The sequence below is a fragment of the Sinocyclocheilus rhinocerous genome, unplaced genomic scaffold (assembly GCF_001515625.1).
Source record: "Sinocyclocheilus rhinocerous isolate Xijiao unplaced genomic scaffold, SAMN03320098_v1.1 scaffold812, whole genome shotgun sequence".
NCBI lineage: Eukaryota > Metazoa > Chordata > Actinopteri > Cypriniformes > Cyprinidae > Sinocyclocheilus > Sinocyclocheilus rhinocerous.
Genome location: NW_015639023.1, coordinates 911 through 8,626, shown reverse-complemented (window position 1 = coordinate 8,626; position 7,716 = coordinate 911). Strand labels below are relative to the sequence as shown.

The 7,716-nt window shown below is 34.8% G+C and overlaps 1 protein-coding gene across 1 annotated transcript in view; it reads right to left on the bottom strand.

Annotated features, from left to right (window-relative positions):
- Positions 1–3,318, bottom strand: part of LOC107750976 (dedicator of cytokinesis protein 3-like) — a 150,430-nt gene extending 147,112 nt beyond the window's left edge. Inside the window, exon 1 of the mRNA XM_016566543.1 lies at positions 3,266–3,318. The gene's annotated coding sequence lies outside the window, so the exon portion shown is untranslated. The remainder of the gene's footprint in view (positions 1–3,265) is intronic.
- Positions 3,319–7,716: the final 4,398 nt, after the last annotated feature.

Below are 7,716 nucleotides of genomic sequence, written 5' to 3'. Positions count from 1 at the left end.
TTTTCTAAATTCAATTTGATTCTAAATTAAATATAGATGAATCCTTAAAGCTGTATAAAAATTGTATGATTTCCTCTTTTTTCTTCTTTGTCCTTTGATTAACAGACAGCACAGCAGCTGGTTATTAGTTTATTTTGGCTGCTATTTCTTTAAGAGCTGCCGCTGCTGAACGTGAAGCGGATCTGACACGCATCATATTTTCTCTCAACTCTTTTTTACCTTTTCTGACTTGCTTCAGGTCTTAAAGTCTCTATTAATGAACTGACGAGTTGAATCGAGTGTGTTAGATGAGGGAGACAGTGCTGGGCTGCTCCTCCAGGACAGTTTTGAAAACCATTTCAGAGACATGTTCTTAAATGTGACTCATATAAAATATATTACATGCATGCACAGTTGGCAGCTTTACTCGCCTTTTTGGTAACTTCATGACTTAACTGACCACGACATTGCATGCCCGTAGATTATTTCACTCTTTGATATGAAATGATACAGGCTACAGTGCTACAGTCTTTGTGCTTGCAATTGAAGCGCACGCGCTGCGAGAACAGTACCGTTTCCGCACTCGTTTAACTTGCGCCTGGTGCTTAAAAAAGTTGGAGTACGCGTCTGAAACGTCTCCCGTTTGATGTGATTCTTGTCAAGAGAAAAGTGACAGAAACAGCAATTGTGAGTGGAGTGGCGAACCCTGGCCCCGCCCCTGCGTTAATTGCGTTAAATACTTTAACATATATATATATATATATATATTAGTGCTGTCAAACGATTAATCCCGATCCCGTGTGCAAACACCTGTGAACAAGTTGGAAAACATCAAAAGCTAAAACAAACAGAAGAAGCTGCCGACCGACAGTCCCTGATGTGCAGTTTTCCCTCGTGTTTTCAGCAGAGAGATCCCACTGGGAGTGACGGCCCAGAGTTTCTCTGCTCTCTTTCTTGCTCACTGTTTCATGTTTTCTCCATCTTTACAGTGCATGCCTTAAACATTTATATGCAGTGTGTCACTGAAGCAGATTCAAACCTGTGAATCAATCTGTAAAAACAAAACAATCTTTCCACAGAACAACATTCAGCTATTTTATCTACCAGATTTACAAAATATGCTAACGAATTAAGAGGATACCGATTGGCGATTTAAACATTGTATAATGTAGTGTTAGGGAGAAACTAACAGAAATTAGCTTTATTTTTCATCGATTAGCGGTGTGGCGCAACCAAAAGCTGTGCAAACACAGATTTATTGTTTCTTCCCGCAGATCGTGCGAACAAACAAGATCTCCAAATTGTGAAATAGTTGCTTTAATGAAGTTTTGTACTTTTTGTTTGTAGCTTGTAGTTCTGCTAACTACAAAAGGGTAGCTCGAGTGCAGACAGTGGGAGACTACTTTAAATTGCTTGTAGATTAGCTTCACGATTTACAAACTTGACATTTACAGGTTTAAAATCAGTCAGATAAATCCTTCGCTGAAACTCACAGCAGTTACTGAATCAACATCTGCCTCACTTACTGTACTGAACTGCAAATTAGCATTAGCAATTGAATGTTTGTTCAAATGACAACATGTAGTTAAAGATGGATTTGCTGTAATGTTTTTGAAATAAATGGAACATACAAAAAGCATCTGTATGTGTTCTAAAGCGATCTCAGTGTACAAACAATAATTTTGTCTTTTATCAATAACTTTACAAAAAACCTGATTTTCTAATGACTTTTACAACCATTAGATTGTAAGAACAACATCATTTCTGCTTGTAAATCCTTGTGGAAAAGAAAGGCACTTCTAAAAGGTGTACTATATACTAATATATACTCAAATATAAGGAATAGTTCACTCAACAATGAAAATTCGCCGACATTTTACTTACTCTTAGGTCATCCAAGATGTACATGAGTTTATTTCTTCATCAGATTTGGAGAAATGTAGCATTACATCACTTGTTCACTAAATGGATGAACCACCACTGCTCTGCAGTGAATGGGTGCCGTCAGAATGAGAGTCTAAACAGCTGATTAAAACATCACAGTAATCCACAAGTAATCCACACCACTCCAGTCCATCAGTTAACATCCTATGAAGTGAAAAGCTGTGTGTTTGTAAGAAACAAATCTATTATTAAGAGGTTTAAATTTAAACCATCAGTTCTAGCCAAAATATGAGTCCATAATCCACAATAATGCTTCTTCCAGTTAAAAAAATCAATTTCCAAATCCTCTGGCATATTTATTTAGATCTGTTTTGGGCTGTTTTGGCTTGTAAATAGTCTTTGATCTGTGCATATTTCTCTTCTGATTCAGACGAAACAACATTTTCACCAGAGGAAGCAATATTATGGATTATAGACTCATATTTTAGCCAGAAGCAAATATTTAAAAAATTAAAAGGTCTTAAGGATGGATTTGTTAACTGATGGACTGGAGTGGTGTGGATTACTTGTGGATTATTGTGATGTTTTTATCAGCTGTTTGGACTCTCATTCTGATGGCACCCATTCACTGCAGAGGATCCATTGGTGAGCAAGTGATTGAATGCTACATTTCTCCAAATCTGTTCTGCTGAAGAAATAATCTCATATACTTGTCATATATCTTGTATGACCTAAGAGTATTTTTTTTCTTTCTTTTTTTTTGTGTGGACTATTTCTTCGTCTTCAAGTGCAAACTACAATACATAAAGTAAACTAATAACATGATGATTTAAAAATTATGTTGAAGCAAAACTTTTAATTTGACATTATTACAAAGTGCACTCCTTAAAATTGGTGTGAAGAGTGTTAAAACAGTCATGAAAGTGTCTCTCTTTAAGTGCAATTTTATTTCATTAATATTATACTATCTGCAAGTACATATTTTTTTTAATACGTTTTAAATTTAATTCTAAAGTATACTATAAATGTCCCATAAGACAATATAAACCTCTCTGATTATCCATTAAATCAATTATCCCTCAAAAAACATTAAATACATGAAGCTTTTGAATCCCAGGAGCTGATGGTCTCACATCACACCAAGCTTCATATCTGAAGCAAATATTTGATAGAGAGAAATGAGAGTAAGAGACCTTCCAAAAAGATGAAACCTCAGCCTTTCAGGCATGTGACGAAACTCATGAGCCAGCAGGAGAGGAGAAAGGGAATCAGAGGACTGAGATGAATGAATAAATAAAACGTTTCTCTTCCATCCATCTCTTTCCCGTTGCCTTTCCTCGTCCAGCCCATTTGTTCTCTATGGAGGGAGCAGCTTGATGTAATTCAGAATAAAGACACTTACCCCCTGTTCGTGACGACAGCCTTCTTCAAGTGAACGTAACCGGCTGGGAAGATCCCCTGCGAAACAAAAGGGAAGAACGTTACATCTCTGCTTCTGCGACTGCAAGCCTCCATGAAGAGAGTGAGCGAGCGAGCGTGTGAACGCGTCTCTGGGAATGTGAGCGAGCAGAGGACAATTCCAGCGGCCCTGCTGGACGCAGATCATGTCATAATCTTTGCTTGTTGTGCTCATATTGCTCGAGGCTGAATCAACCTCAGAAAGTTCCCGGTTCTTCGACTAGACGTGTCAAAGCCCAAGAAGTCCCTCTGGAGAAGAGAAGTTGTTTTTCTTAGACTGCTCATACTTGATCAGTGTCGAGAGTGTAGTGGAAATAAGGACAGCTGAATATTAGCCATCAGGACCTAAAGAGATCGTTCAGCCAAAAATAATGACTGTTTACTCATCCGTGTGTCATTATAAAACTGTAAGAATGTGTTGTTTTGTTGTTGGTTTTTTTATATGTTTTGGGTTTTGTTTCATGTTTTAAATGAAATTCAAAGTGTTCAAATGTTGTTTTGAACCCCAATGACTTTGAACCGTAATGTTTTGTTTCTTATGTTTGCTTGTTGTTGTTTTTTTTAATGTTTTTTTTTTTAAGTTGTTGTTGGGTTTTGGGTTTGTTTTATGTTTTGTTTTACTTTGCTGGTCTATATTTCCATGTTGTTTTGAACCCCAGTGACTCATATTATATAGATAAAAACATTTTTTAAACATTTTTTTTCATAATATTTTCTTTTATGTTATGCAGAAAAATTAAAGACATAAATAAGTAGATATAAAAATAGTCATAAAAATAAAAATAAATAAATAAACAGGTTTTTTTTTTGGTTGTTAGTGTATTTCGTGTATTGTTTTTATTTTCTTCATCTACACAGTGAGATTCAATGTCTTGTCTTTAACCCCGATGACTTTCTTTATATGAACAAAAACATTTTTAAACATTTGTACAAATAAATAAACAAACAAACAATTTTCATTACATCGACAAATATATTTTACAGTTCTAAAACTTTTCTAAAAGTTTCTTTACCGTAATCACAAATGTGCAAAATTTACTTACTGTTAAAATAATGACCTTTTGCCCATAAAACTAATTCCTTTCAGACGTTTCTCCTAATATTTCTTATTTTTATATTTTCATATATATATTTTTTATTCTTTACCGTAATCACAAATGTGCAAAATGTACTTGCTGTTAAAATAATGACCTTTTGCCCATTAAATCAGAGATCCCTTTCAGATGTTTCTCCTAATATTTCTTAGGTTCATTAAAAATAGAAAGATTTGTGCACACCAAAAGCGAATTTAACTATTCACACAAGTAGATTACAAAGTCAATGCAAAAACACGAATAAACATGAATTCGTGACGGGCGATGCGAATGACACGAATTGGGTGACACAATTGCGCGAACGCACAATATTTGCCTCAATCGTGTGTTCCGTGCAATTTGAAAATTTTCAACTCGAAAATTTTAAAAATTCGAAAAATGTGTATAATGCATCAAGCCAATCAGTGAAGAGCTTATTGACACGTCCAGTTTGACATGTCCGGTTATATCAAAAAATGGAGGAGAGCATTATGCAATGTTTTTATTTGCGTGAGTGACACGAAAAACATCCCGTGAGTAATCTAGAGCAATAACGTGATGCGAATATCCGCTTTTGGTGTGCACGCACCACTAGTTAATGTTGTTACATCTCTCTCACGCCACACATCATGTTCTCACGCAGTGAAAAACAAAATACAGCTTTCAAATTTTGTCATTTTTTAAGAAATTCAAACAATAAATACCATTTTGTGGCTCTTTAATGTGTCGTGACAGATCGCTGTATCATCTCTTCCTCTATACCAGTTATAACATGAAATAAACATGAATGAACATCAGACGGTATATCTTTTCAACTGCGGAAAGATGTCAATACACCGTTTTTCAAGTTCAAGTCGACCAACGTTAACCTACTCTCCTGTTCTGTTTGTTTATCAGACAAAGTGGCAAATTCGGTTTTGATTGGTCAGATCGCCTGTCAATCAAACTCCTAGGGAAGGGTCAATTGTTCACATTTAGTACAAGCTATAGAATCAATGTGAATTTTTAAGATAATCTGGACAAATTTGATGAGACATATTTCAGTTCACATTGAGATCTCTGAATTTTGATAGTTGATTTTGATTTATTTGGGTATAAATCTGAGTACATTTTGCGACATGAAAATCTGTTGATCAGCAGACTTGAGAGATTGTCTTTTTACCATTGTCTTTTTCTCAGGACAAAGTTTACGAAGCAAGAGACTTCAGAAAAAAATCCATTTGCTTTTTATTTATTATCATTGCCATCTAGGAGAAACATCTCAGATATACTGTACACACTGAGACATCGATCTCATAAAGAGATCTCACTTGTGATTTGAGTTTTACACCTTGAACTCCATGAACTACATTAACTATCTGCCTTGAACTACATTAACTTGATGACTGTACTTCACACACGCTTGATTCTTGACCAGAAAACTAGCCACTCTTCACACCCCCTCAGCAATTGAGAAGAACACTTTCAAATCTCAAGAGCAATTTATTTCATTTCAGTCAAACGGTGCAAAGCTCTCAACTTTAAAAGAGATCAATCGGAGGGATTTAGGGCATCTAAAAAACATAATCACACAAGTGGCTTTAGAAGAATGAAGCAGAGTTTAGCACAAAGAAAGAACATCCCACACAAACATCTCAGCTGAAGAATCCAGATGGTGGAGCTGCTTGCCACGTACAGTTGTTGCCTAATTTTCTTCGCTGTTCGCTTTCAAAGGTCAGATTAATTAGAAATTGAGGACACCAAATGCTCTGGAACAAACCTCCATCTGCTGGAGGAAGGATTCCATGTGCACGGATGACAAACCAGCATATGTTAGTATTCATGAGATGGGTGGTCACTCGCTAATCGCTGCTTTCAGTCATACATGAAGACCTCCTGTTGTTTGAGAGCTCTTTTCATGTTGATAATAATTGGAATCAATTATGCATGTTTGAAGAATTCACACATTCATTAATTAAAAGCCAAATCATATTTATACAAATTGAAGAAAAGCCCAGATTTCACCGCAAAAGCTAATATATATATAGTATTTTTAAAGATCATTTTCACCCCAAATTTTCATTACCAACATGCTTTTGGACATATTACTTTATATTTTTATTACTATTATTTTATTTTTTATAAATGAAGGCAGTAATACAACAATCACTACCATTACACTTTTTATATATATATTTTTTTCACATAAAGTGATTAACTGCATTACGGTAGTGACAGTTGCTTAAAATGTGATTCATTTTCATGAAAAAAAAATGATAAAAGGCAGTACAACAATAATAATCACGTTACTTTAAAATATAAATATATCTTTTTTCACATTAAAGTGATAAGATTATGTTGCATTAAGGACAGTTGTGTAAAATGTTCTTAACTGTCATAAAAATGTTAAATCATAAAAGATAGCACCAACAGTTATATTCATGATACTTTAAAGGGGTCATATGATGCGATTTCATTTTTTCCTTTCCCTTTAGAGTGTTACAAGCTCTTGGTGCATAAAGAAGATCTGTAAACTTGATTTAGGGGTGAAATATGGCCCAGACATGTTCTTCACATTTTATGAGATTTATCTTAATGCTAAAAAAATGTACTTTGTAAATCAAAACAAGATACATAAACTTAACAAAAAGAATAAAAAAAACTAAAAAAAAACTTGAAGATGACTCTTTGGTTTGATCAATAATTCAAGCTGAAGGCGTGGTGTGTGGCATTTCCAGACTGCGTATGAATCACGCGCTGATCCACAGAAGGACTCTAGCAATCTCATTCTGTCCGCGCTCAGCATCTATTTTGGAGGCGGCTAATAAAGCCGCTCTATATGAGCTGAACTGAAAGGAGATGTTATTGTAGGCCTGAGGCAGCACAGATGTGCTTGTGTGTGTGTGTACACATCATCTCCATCTGTTGAAACTCAGTGTGTGTGTGTGTGTGTGTGTGTGTGCCTGAAGCATACAGTTTATTTTAATATTTGTATCCTAAGCACCAGATCTGAGTGATGGAAATAAAGTAGCATGTGTCATGAAGGACAGGAACGATGACAGCTGAGTCAGCAAGAAACACGTTGAAGGACAGTGATAACTCTTGATTTAAAACATAGTTAAATTACACACACAAAAAGTCTCAATAATAATAGAATGTAATATAATATAACAAACATGCAACTTGAAATTAATTGTATTTAATGTTTATCTATATAATAAAATAACATACTAGTAAAACAACTTGTATAAGACATTTAAATATTTCTTGTATTTTTTCACCCAATTTTTTTTAATTCCATCATTCATTCATTTTAATCTGACTTTAATCTCTCAGAATGGTT